The sequence below is a fragment of the Saccoglossus kowalevskii genome, chromosome 7 (assembly GCF_978046115.1).
Source record: "Saccoglossus kowalevskii chromosome 7, keSacKowa6.1, whole genome shotgun sequence".
Lineage (NCBI taxonomy): Eukaryota > Metazoa > Hemichordata > Enteropneusta > Harrimaniidae > Saccoglossus > Saccoglossus kowalevskii.
The window spans coordinates 40421327-40432569 of NC_140647.1; positions in this window are offsets into that span (position 1 = coordinate 40421327).

The window sequence follows — 11243 nt, forward strand, 5'->3', positions numbered from 1 at the left end:
AGTTCTGAGGCCTGAGATTTTCTTTCAGAGCCATCAAAATCGCTGAGACTGACCGCGTCACAGCAAGGTCGCGCGTCCAGTAAACAAATCGGTTAAAGTGAGTTGCGTGTTTTGCATGAGTGGAAAGTCCTCACGCTCGGGTACAGCAGGCCGGGTAGATCAGACGCAGTCAGAGCGAGCTGTCTCCACTGTGTTCCCTCGGTGGGCAAACAGGAAGAGACACGAAAGCATGTTTGCATTCAAATGCGTCTCTTCCGGGGAACCCCCGTTCCCAGGCACGGCTCTCCCACTATTTGGGGGGGGGGTGGCCGAGGCTCAGGCTAATTGCACCGATCCTTCTCTGGATCCTCGAGCACTGAATGCCAACGGGTTGCTGGCAGCCAAGTCTCCGATCTCGGGGCAGGGCTTTCAGGGCAGGGCACACGTTGACCCCCCCTCCTTTCAGCCAGCTAGGGTTCGTCGCGCGGTAACGGTACAACGGTAACGAATTTTTTCTTGTGTCTGGTCCCCGCTGTCGGTTTTGACTCCTTTCTTACCGACCCACGGGCGTCCCCAGAGGAAACCGACCCTGTCATGAGACGCACAGTCGAACACGCTCCCTCTCACATATTTCAAGTGAAAGGAGATGCAGTTCGCTCGCGTCGGATACAGCCGGTACTCCGGGCGGTCCCTCAGAGTCTTCCATCTGTATGACCCGGTAAGCCACGCTTTTGGGGTGAGGCGGAGTATCATCGATCCCAGTAATACGATGTATATACCCCCACCCTTGATCCTAAAGCGACCAACGCTTATGGGATCACAGGCGTCGGGATCCAAAGCAACCCCGTCGGCAAGTCTCTGCCTGTCCGCCTGAGTGCGGTGTGGGGCGCAGAGCAAGCAAACTGTGTTGATGGGCGGCGTGGTCAGCCGCCAAGGATGTAATGCTTAAGGCCCCTGGGTGGGGATAACATTCGGCAACACTTTCCACTGGACCAAACGCTACCCGGTCGGTGTGGTTTCAAGATCAGACCCCATAGCGTTGGATGAGACCAAAACGCCCCCAACCGGATTCCAAGTCTCCTTCCCCAGACCCCGGTACCATGAATTTGGCAAACAGGGCAAAGGGGGATAGCCGCATTCCATGGGTGTCTTTGCCAATTGAAGACGACCCATCCAGCCCTGAGGGCAGAGTTGCTTGAGCACATTATTATGCGTGACCAGCACTCTGGAGACCTTGGAGGCAGAACGCACCAGCCTCCTAGACCAGGCGACATTTTTACTGGTGGGCCACCGCACATCTACATGCGACGCCCCCTAGGGTCGCCTGGCTCTCTTGGCCAGGGCCACTACCATGCTACGAATCACGGCTTTAGATGCACGTGTTTTTGCCGACAAGCTGAGCCGGGGTACGTCCCCACCTCAGTGACGCAGACTGGACATCCTCCACCCTCTTTGTTCAGGGAATGGTGGGTACAGTCTCGGAGCTTCTGAGTGCAATGAACCAGAGGGTTCAGATCGAATCCGCTAGGCAGTTGGTCCTGCCATGGGCAAACGGAGGGCACCCCAAGCACAGAAAACACAACGCCCTAGGGCGTCGTCCGTAAGAGCCAGGTGGTGGCTCCTCACCCTCCCTGGGCGGACGTCTTCCCGGCAGCAGGGGAGGCATGTTTGACGCTCACCTCTGCAGGGGGGGGGGACAGGCACATGTTCGGTGAATGGCCAGGTCACAACTTAGTGACTACTTCAGGTCTTGGGGAACTCACCTCATGGGGGAAAGCAACACCCCCCCCTTGCAACTGCCGAACACATGGCCACATATCCCTGTCGTACACAGATTGCACCGGTGTAGTCCGGTTTGGAGACGACGGGTGACCGACCACTGGACCTTCCCACGTGGTGACATCTGTTTACGGAATACCGCTGAAATCTCCACACCCCCCCTCAGTGTCTTCCCTGTTGGGAACTGCCAGGGGACTCCCGCAAGGCGGAAGCAATCAGACAGGAAGTAGCAGTTTGCTGGGGAAAGACGCCATACACCGGGTACATCAGCCGGGACTAAGGCCAGGCTTCTACCCAAATGTGTTCGTAGTACCAAATCTACAAGTGGCAGGCGTCCAGTTTTGGACCGAGGCAGACTGAATCAGTACGTGCTCCTCGATCGGTTCCACATGGAGACACCATTCAGGGTTCTTCTCTCCATCACTTACATGCATAGTGGCTCTCAGTAGACCTGCACATACGAAAGCCTTATCTGAGCGGGCTGCCAACGTCCTGGCCAGGGCGAACTGGGATTCCACCAATGCAGCCTACATTTCTAGGCTGCAAGCATACACTGATTGGTGTAGCGGAAGGGAGATTGATCCATACCATCCCTCTATTGGCCAGGTAGCAGGCTCCTTCGTCTGCCTGTTTGACGAAGTGGGTTTGTCATACGCAGCGAGCGTTGGCTACAGGTCGGTCTTGTCCCCCACCACTCAGAATGTACGGGAACAAGACTAGCCGATTGTCCTATTATTAGGAGACTATTTACTGCTTTCCAGATGCCAAGACCCCATACAAGGGAGCAGCCCAACTGGGACTCGTCGGCTGTGTTGTCTGCTCTAAGCAGACCGCCCTTTGAGCCTCTCCAATCAGCACCACTCAAATTTTTGACGTGGAAAATAGTCTTCCTATTGGCCCTCGCCTCAGGTAGGCGCCGATCAGAGCTAGGCGCGCACTGTCCTTCGCCCGGTCCGGGCGCTGAGTTACTACGAGAACCGTACCAGGTTTTCTAGACGGGGAACCAAACACATGTTTTTGTGTTACGACCCTGGCTAACAGGATAAGCCGGCTTCCCCGACTTTCGTCTCCAGGTGGATTACTGCGACTGTACTGGAGGTCTATAATACACTATCCTCCTCAACACAGACCTTTCAGAGACACCAAGTACGAGAACATGAGGTCCGTGCAATTGCTAACTCACTAGCGCTAGCGTCAGGTGCCCCCCTCAAACACATTCTGAGGGCAGGCTTCTGGAGAATGCAGAACGTTTTCATCAACTACTACCTAAGAGACACCCAATCTATTGAGCAGGGTCTCTTCAGGTTAGGCCCCGTCGTAGCGGGTCAGGCCTTGTTTGCTGACCCAGCCCGAACGACCACAGGGGCCTCTGCGCATAGGCGATAAGTCAGTCTCGGCATTTTTGCGGGCAGATTATCTGTTCCACTAGCACTTCCTGGAAGCTCCCAGGTTTCGCTTCTGTCGACCTACGCTCTCATGCGAACTGTTTCGGTCCTACTTCAAGCTTATCACCCCCGAATTCGGCTTGGGTCTAGCTTGCTCGGGCACACCGAACCCTGTCACCACATCAGCATTGGCTTCTTGCTTCGGGGACAGCACAGGCAAGGTAAGACACCACCCTTTCTGGGTCTTAACTTAGGTTTTTGGGTTTGTTTTCATCCCGGACTGGGGAAAAGTCTTTCATCGTTCTCCTTTTTTTTCTGTTTGCTCGGAAAAACCCGCCACCTATCGGTGCCTACAGTTCAAAATAGTCATTTTGACTGACCGGAGTCTATGGTGGGTAATTGAACGTGGTGAATTTAGGCGAGGGTTCTTCTCGGTCACGTGGGTTCTTGACGTAAGGGGTAAAAGAATCTTGAGGTCATGGGGCTTCCCCTGACCTGGATTCTATCTCTCCGTCACCGGCAGAATCGCTGATTAATGCCTACAGTTCAAAATAGTCATTTTGACTGACCGGAGTCTATGGTGGGTATGAACTACTGTAGAATACTTTATTTTCGCTTGGAATTTATTTTCGCTATTTTCGCTGGAGGGATGATTCCGTGAAAATAAAATCCAGCGAATATACTTTTTTTTCTATATTTCACATTAAACTCATCAAAAATCAGTGAAAATAAATTCCATACAAAACGCCCAAAAAGCCTTCTCAGCGAAAATAAAGTATTCCACAGTATGTGAATAGGCGGGTTCGGAGAACCCTCGCCTAAATCCAGATCTTGGTTGTATATGGACAGATTTCATTCAAAGACTGATTTAAAGTAATGTATACCCATTACTTTCTTTTTGCAGATCAGATTAAAAATTATTATTTCACAGTCCAATTCTTAAATTCATTGAAGATAGACAAATAGTGTCTATTCTGGAACTGGATAAAAAAAACTTGACCCATAAATTATACATCATGTCAAATTATGATTTGAAATGGCAGATTGGTTTCATTTACCATTGCACAACATGGTCATGCAGATCTTATTTACCAGTACAAAATTGAAATTAAAACAAATGATAAACACATAATTAACAATTATGTTTTTGTTTTGTTTTTTCATAGGAAATGCATGTCGTCAAAAGACAATTGGTGGACATGAAAATAGTTTGAAATCAAAATATAAAACCCTTAACAATGCAGAGGAGCAGCTGCAAATCTTCACACTTACACCTCCAAATTCGAAATGTCATAATATTTCACAGCCATCACATTTACATGCATCTTCTTTTACCACACAAAACCATCCAGCCACATCAATATCAACAGATCCTCCTAGCTCATTTAATACCATATTGCAATTATTTTCATTTCTCAATATTACTGAACAGCTTGAAATTATTAAGACACTTACAACTTCTATCAACAATACCAACCAACTAACACTGTCTGAGTATCTTTTCAAAAATATTGCCAGTAGAGAAGGCATATTAAACATATCCAAAGACTACATCGAGCTTTCTGTCATTGCTATGTCCACTTTGCAAAATGCAAAGTTGGACAATTCAGTATATAGCCTAGTAAAAGCTTTGGCATTGAAAAGAAATGATGGTTCACTAAGGATGCCACTTAATAGGATGCCATTTCCAATGCTAGCTTATGCTATAGAGTTCTACAATGCATCATCATCTAATGAGGTAAACACAACAAATTAAACTACAGAAAATGTATTACAATTATAATAATAACAATAAGAAATGTATATCGTCATGATGTTTATATTTAATTACAGTTGAAGTGTCCTATTGTATACAAAACATGGCTGGAAACTATGTATGCCAATTTTGGTGAAAGATTCATCCAACTGTTTAGAGGGCCATATTGGAGTGGAGTTCAGGGAAAACACCCACTAAATGTGAGTATTAGATTTGTATTGTCAATCCATAGTTTATTCATACAATGTATTAATGGTATTGCATATTAATTACAATATATAAGCCAAGAATAGAAGCGTTATTCTTATGTCACTATTGAACAGCATTGATGGGTGGTCTAGATACCACTTACATAATGACTTACTTTTTTGTTGATATGGTATCACATTAATAAATACTAATAGGCACGTGTAAACATTCCTGCAATTGGAGCACAAGCCTTGAGGAATGAAAGTAGAAATAGCCAATTCAGTGGTTCAACTGATATTCAAGTAAGTTGTACAAAATTATGAACATTAACAGTGGCAATCAATGAAAACTATTTGTGTTATGTTTACTTTTATTGTTAGCACTGAATATAAAGTACTGTAGGTTAGCTTGTAATTAGTCACAAAAAATGATATCCAGTGAGTGATCATGTGATATCAGAATTTGTTTGAGCCTTTATGGGGAACATATGAAAATCATGAACGGTACATCATTTTAGTTTCACTCATTGGATATCCTCTTCATTCCGCTTGATTATGTTATTATAATTGATATCAATTTATTTTATAATAGATACACACACATGCACGCAGAATGAATACCAAAATCATCTGGGGGGGGTATTAATTATAAAGACACATGGCTGCAGGTAGGAAAAATAAGAACTGATTCCTGGTTGTAATTTTACAAACTTTTTTAACTGAGCAGCGTGATGCTGGGGATCGAATCCCCCACGGGAAGAGGTTCAGCAGTTCTTATTTTTTTTTATATATTATCATTTGTAATTTTTAAATTTTTTTAAATTTAAATATCTTTTTTGTTTGTACTTTTGATATATCCAAGTAATGAGTTGATGATTGATATTTTATGTACATTTTTAAATCTTAAATTCATTGATATTTGCAAATCATTTCAGACTGAAGCCTTGAAACAGATTATCATTCATAATCCAGGATGTAAAAGAGTATGGATTAAGTTTCACTCCAAGAATCTCTTGGATTAAAGTGGCATGGTGATGTAGATCTAAGTGATGATGTGTTGTCGATTTTATACAATGAGTATACTCAATGCAGATGTAGTTGCAATAAGTTATTGTCTGAGTCAGTCAGTACAGAGAGGTTTCAAGCACAAATACAGTTAGTAATTGAAAGTTTGACAGAAGATAAAGTTTTTCTCAAAGAAAATTTCATCAAAGCTGTTAATAAATTTAACAAAAAACAGAATGACCCAAAATCCTCTGAAGATCAACTGATGCAGTTGTGTTGGGACGTTCATAAATACCAAATGCTTCTCTCTATTGCTGGAGACTACATTGATGTCCTGGCATCGTTTAAACAGCAACTTGGAGAGGGATATACTCATCTGCAACCAGTTACAGAAGCAGTTTCTGATATAATCCCTGACATCATGAAATACCTCAGAAATCTGTTCAAAAAGAAACGAACAGCAGCAACACATGTATTGGTTTTCATGATATCTGATGAAGAGAGAAAAGCAAAGCCATACTCAATACCTGTCAGATATCTTTTGTATCATAGTCTCACAGATAATAAATTCCGAGAATTAGTTAATGAGGTAAAGCTGAAGGTTCTGAATGCAGGACTTTATCCTGTTGGTAAGCATATTCTAAAGCTCTTTATATGCTATCATTCTTGCACATAATTTGATGCTTTATTTTGTGGACTTTTTTTGTACCGGTATTATAGAATTTGATATTACAGGAAGTGTTACAGATTAAGAGTTCAATTCTTGTCATTACAATGGGCTAACAGGACCCACAAGCATTTTTAAGCTACGCATGAAGGCAAGAGAGAAGATATCAAGATTGAATGAAAGAACATTGTTGGGAATGTTTATAACAGTTGATTGTGAGTATATTGTTTACCAAGTTCCACATTTAGGGACAATTGCCCACTTCATCCTGAATTACAGACAGGCACAACCTTTTTGCGTAAACATAACCAATCTAGTAATGAGACAAAAATATGCAAATATTTCACTACACTTTACTGTGTTTGGAAAATCTGTCCTATCTTCCCATTTGTTGACCTAAAGTCATGCACTATGTGCATACGAACAAACAATAAACAGGCAAATGCTATCAATTTGGAAATTAGAAATTGCTGTAGCACATCCATGAATGTTCTATTCACTATGTTCAATTACCCACCATAGACTCCGGCCAGTCAAAATGACTATTTTGAACTGTAGGCATTAATCAGCGATTCTGCTGATGACGGAGAGATAGAATCCAGGTCAGGGGAAGCCCCATGACCTCAAGATTCTTTTACCCCTTACGTCACGAACCCACGTGGCCGAGGCCACCTGGCAGCGCCACAGGTAGCCGTCCATCACTCTTGATTTCTCTCCGCCTCGAGTGGAGATGAAATCTAGCGAGCTCTGCTGGATCGCCTGCTTTTTTTTTCCTGTCCGGATTTATAGCTTGGGTTGTTGCCGCTGCTCGGCATCCGACATGGTAGCTGGTAGAATAAGTTTTCCTTGTCATTTTTACCCTTGTGTTTGCTGGGAAAAGACGCCATACGCAGGGTACATCAGCCGGAACTAAGGCCAGACTTCTACCCAAATGTGTTCGTAGTACCAAATCTACAAGTGGCAGGCGTCCAGTTTTGGACCTAGGCAGACTGAATCAGTACGTGCTCCTTGATCGGTTCCACATGGAGACACCATTCAGGGTTCTTCTCTCCATCCACCGTTTTGACTGGCTAGCCCCGCTAGACTTAAGTGGGGCCTACCTGCACGTATCGATGCACCCAGCGAGTTGCCATCTCCTTCGAATCACCCAGCTGGGCCAAGTATTCGAATTTCGGGTGCCCCCCGTTCGGGTTAGGCACAGCACCCTATGTGTTCACCAGAGTGATGAAACAGGTAGTGCTGCTGCTTCACCAGATGTCGGTACACCTCAATCCGTACCCAGACTTCCGGTTACCAACAACCCGGGCAAGGGGTAATAGTCAAACGGGTCAGGCTAACACAGGATTTACTTCACCAGTTGGGCTCGTAAGTAAATCGACAAGTCCCACCTCGACCCAACGTACAGTTGGTGTTCCTCCCGGGGCGTGGAGTTTTGACACAGAGGTAAGCTTGGCTTAGCTATTTCAAGCGTATTGCTTAGCGCTAAGCAGCCTAGCCGAATGCCTAGTCAACGTTCCCTCAGTGTCCCTCCATGAACTAATACGGATCATCGAAATGATGACCTCGGTTCGAAGGGTCGTTCCCCAGGCCGCACTACGCAGCCGCCCGGTATAACACTTGTTATAACACCGAGCTCTCCTATGGGAACTAAATAGGTGGGTTTCGATCTCGGACCAAGTGAAGGAAGCCCTGCCCTGGTGGTCGTCACTGGCCAGCCTCGGACAGGGGAGCCCCTTGGGCCCACTCGCCGCAGGTATGACTCTGGTAACAGATACCTCCCCCTAGGGTTGGGGAGCGCATCTATTGGGCCAACAAGCCTAAGGATATGGCCCCCGCATTAGTTTCGGGACTACCATATCAACCGGCTCGAACTGGGAGCAGTGTACTTAGCACTACCACGCTTTCTACCTGTAGTTCGAGACCACAGAGTCCTGCTCCGCACAGGCAACGCAGCAGTGGTCTCCTTCAAGAAGGAGGGGGGGACGCATTCCCCATCGTTGTCAGTCCTAGCAGAGCAAAATCCTCCTTTGGTGCCTGAAATACAATGTGGAGCTAGCCGCACACCACCTTCCAGGGGTGAGGAACAGTCTGGCGACGCCCTTTCAGGGCGGCTCCGTCTCCAGAACACAGAGTAGCTGATACCCCAGTGGGTAGCCTCTAGGCTGTTTCGGCCGTGGGGCGGTCCAAGGTTGGACCGTTTTGCCGCACCCCGGAACGCAAAGCTCCGGACGTACATAACACTCCTGCTGACTCCAGGAGCCTGGGCCAGGGTCGCTTTGCTAGCCCCGTGGACCCACTTAGTTGTGTACGCCTTTTCTCCCTTCCCGCTAGTTCACCGGGCACCAGAGAAAACTTCGACAGGGGCACACCCGCATATTATCATGGGTTGCACCCAATTGGCCAAGCAAGGCCTAGTTTCCACTTCTGTTGGAAATGCTAGTTGAAGCATCAGCAGTGCTTCCGGACTTACCGGATCTGCCGTCCCAACCAGACGGCACACTACCAACGAGCCCAGCAGGTGTCACTTACACGCATAGAGGCTCTCAGTAGACCCGCACATACGAAAGCCTTATCTGAGCGGGCTGCCAACAGGGATTCCACCTACGCGGCCTACATTTCTAGGCCGCAAGCATACACTGATTGGTGTAGCGGAAAGGAGTGTGACCCATACCATCCCTCTATTGGCCAGGTAGCAGGCTCCTTCGTCCACCTGTTTGACGAAGTGGGTTTGTCCTACGCAGCGAGCATTGGCTACAGGTCGGTCTTGTCCCCCACCACTCAGAACGTATAGGAACAAGACTAGCCGATTGTCCTATTATTAGGAGACTATTTACTGCTTTCCAGACGGCAAGACCCCATACAAGGGAGCCGCCCAACTGGGACTCGTCGGCTGTGTTGTCTTCTCTAAGCAGACCGCCCTTTGAGCCTCTCCAATCGGCACCACTCAAATTTTTGATGTGGAAAATAGTCTTCCTACTGGCCCTTGCCTCAAGTAGGCGCCGGTCAGAGCTAGGCGCACACTGTCCTTCGCGGACGGTTGTGCCGCTTTTATGGACGATCAAGTTGTACTAAAGACACGAATCGGGTTTCTCGCCAAGAACCAAATCCCAGGACACAATCCTCAACCGATCGTCATCCCCCGGCTGGCAAATATTGTCGATCAGGAGGAATTGCTTCTCTGCCCGGTCCGAGCGCTGAGTTGCCACGAGAACCGTACCAGGTTTTCTAGACGGGGAACCAAACACATGTTTTTGTGTTACGGCCCTGGCAAACAGGATAAGCCGGCTTCCCCGACTTCCATCTCCAGGTGGATTACTGCGACTGTACTCGAGGTCTATAATACACTATCCTCCTCAACACAGACCTTGCAGAGACACCAAGTACGAGAACACCAGGTCAGGTGCCCCCTCAAACACATTCTGAGGGCAGGCTTCTGGAAAACGCAGAACGTTTTCATCAACTACTACCTAAGAGACACCCAATCTATTGAGCAGGGTCTCTTCAGGTTAGGCCCCGTCGTAGCGGGTCAGGCCTTGTTTGCTGACCCAGCCCGAACGACCGCAGGGGCCTCTGCGCATAGGCGATAAGTCAGTCTCTGCATTTTTGCGGGCAGATTGTCTGTTCCACTAGCACTTCCTGGAAGCTCCCAGGTTTCGCTTCGGTCGACCTACGCCCTCATGCGAACTGTTTCGGTCCTACTTCAAGCTTATCACCCCTGAAATCGGCTGGGGTCTAGCTTTCTTGGGCACACCGAACCCTGTCACCACAGCAGCATTGGCTTCTTGCTTCGGGGACAGCACAGGCAAGGTAAGACACCACCCTTCTTGGGTCTTCACGTATGTTTTTGGGTTTGTTTTCATCCCGGACTGGGGAAAAGTCTTTCATCATTCTCCTTTTTTTTCTGTTTGCTCGGAAAAACCTGCCACCTATCGGTGTCTGACTCTGCCTACAGTTCAAAATAGTCATTTTGACTGACCGGAGTCTATGGTGGGTAATTGAACATAGTGAATTTAGGCGAGGGTTCTCTGAACCCGCCTATTCACATAGTTCATACCCCCAACCTCCCCACTCTTTCCGTCGCGTTGGTTTAAGTCCTCGAGGCGGAGAGAAAGGAACCAGAGTGATGGACGGCTACCTGTGGCGCTGCCGGTTCGTGACGTAAGGGGTAAAAGAATCTTGAGGTCATGGGGCTTCCCCTGACCTGGATTCTATCTCACCGTCCCCGCCAGAATCGCTGATTAATTCCTACAGTTCAAAATAGTCATTTTGACTGACCGGAGTCTATGGTGGGTATGAACTATGTGAATAGGCGGGTTCGGAGAACCCTCGCCTAAATCAAGTCGCATGTCCCCTCCCAAACACAAATTATGTACCAATCAAATAATATTAAATGTAAAACTGGCTACCATGGTATTTTATGGTCATCATTTTGTTATATGACAAATAACCGTTAGAGGTATATAGAGAAAGTCACTTAGCACTGA